This window comes from Centruroides sculpturatus, unplaced genomic scaffold (assembly GCF_000671375.1).
Source record: "Centruroides sculpturatus isolate CEXI.00-Female unplaced genomic scaffold, Cexi_2.0 scaffold867, whole genome shotgun sequence".
NCBI classification, from domain to species: domain Eukaryota; kingdom Metazoa; phylum Arthropoda; class Arachnida; order Scorpiones; family Buthidae; genus Centruroides; species Centruroides sculpturatus.
In genome coordinates this window covers 207715-209891 of record NW_019385160.1, presented here as the reverse complement: position 1 = coordinate 209891, position 2177 = coordinate 207715, and positions in this window count along the sequence as shown.

Genomic DNA, 2177 nt, shown 5'->3' with positions numbered 1-2177 from the left:
TTAAACAATGAGCTATTCATTCACTAGATTCATATAATGGGGTTTATAAAGATCTCTTGTAGATATTCCATAAATCAACGTGAGATCTTTTATGATTTATAATCACGTAAAACGTATGACACATTTCTTTTACACTAATGTTAAAATACAGTATAAACTTCTAAACAACGCATTATTACAAATATATCACAGTCAACACCAATCAATAATTCATGACCATTTTTAAGCTAGAGGCGTGTACAATTTTTGGCGGACATATCAAAGACCCAGCTTGTAATCAAAGATGCTCTTATGTGTATAAACAAACAGTGATGTTGTAAATCTGCATTTATTCTCACGTAAAAAAGATATAAAGATAATATTAAAAAATAGAGAAACAAGTAATTGTAAAAGTAATAACATTAGAATAGAGAAACAAATTAGCATATTTAGATGATTCTTTTTTTGGAATTTTGTGGCACTCCTGTGAGAAGTTCCTGGGAAACTACTGTTAGATCTAATATGCAATTTCAATATGCAATAATTAAGTTATTGCTATATGAGGGTGTAGTAGAACGACTATAGTAAGGATGGCTCTAGCAAATTCTGGTTTGGACTTCCAGAGTCTCTGGGTGACATACCTCAGAGAAAGAAGGTCTGAGGCCCTTTTCTGAAAAATTTTTGGAATGTAATTTAAAACTGTTAAGTAATATACGCTCGACCGTACAGAAATATTCGAAATTTAAACGTTAAAAATTCATTATTTATATTTTTTTAAAGATAAATATATAAACAGAATTTCGTCATTTAGAACAATGTACAGGCGTGGCTGAAAATTTTCTAGTGATAGCTGAGTCACTAGCTGCGAGCCTATTGCAGCAATATACAATTTCATTGATAATGAAGAAATTAAATCAATCTTTATCATCTATCCTGTTTTGCATTTGTAAATCATAAAGAATTTTATCAGATATTTATCACAATGTTAACATATTTCGTATAATGAAATCATCACATTCAGAATTTATTTCACTTTGCATGTATGATGAAATCGTTTTTGGAATGATGAAATATATGCATTTAAACAATGGAAAGGATTGTAAAACTCCGTAAAGAAGGTAATTCAGTAAGGACTTGTAAAACATGTCGGCTGTTCACAGTCAGTTGTATGACAAAAGACATCAAAGCGTGTCAGGACAATAAACTAATAGAAATGTATCTTAAAAATAGAAAATGTACAACAAAGATTAATTAATAGGAAGTGGATTGAAGTGAGTGCTAGTGTCTGTAAGAGAACACTGAGAAATTGTTTGAAAGAAATGGGATTTCCATATACAAAAGCAAAACGATGTCCGACATTAACACCAAAGCATAACAAGAAAACAGGTTACAATGGACCAAAGCAAAGCAATCGTGTACTTTTAGACGACTGGGTGAAAGTGATTATTCAGTGATGAATCACAAATCTGTATGGATCTAGAAGAATATGGTGGAACTTTTGTCTGGCGGTATTGTAATGAAGCTTATAAGGATGATTGCCTAAAGAAAGCAACAAAATTTCCTACTTCCGTGATCATTTGGGGTTGCACTTCAGGTGAAAGACCAAGAGAATTAGTCATTATTACATCAACAGCGAATGCCCCGATTGAAGAACTTTTTTATTCCATCTATTGAAATTACTTTTAGTGGTGATGTCATTTTCCAAGATAATAATTCATCTTTTCACAAGGCTCGAACTGTTAAAAAATTTCTTCGTAACAACACATCAACAGAATAGAACCGAGTAGTTTTGGTGCCCGAGACAAACCGCATACCTGGCACCCCTGATTCAACGTTAATTACAAAAAAGTTTTACAGCTTCAAGATCGGCGCCCGACGTATATGATTATCTTCGCTCCCCTTAGTTATGCCGCTGCAACATAACGGACTAGCCAACAAATAGTCCAGAGCTCAATCCAATAGAAAACATATGCTGGAAATTAAAGAAATTGGACCAGGACAAACCACTCTCTCAGGCCAATTTCTTTAATTAACATAAAAAATTAATTAATTAATTAATTAAATACACGATCATAATTATTTTTACAGATAATAATCATTAGAAAAATGTAAAAACTTAAAAATATTCACTCAGTTTTAATTACAGATAAGAGAGATTTAATATACATTTAGTTTGAAAATATTCCCGAAGAGGGCGC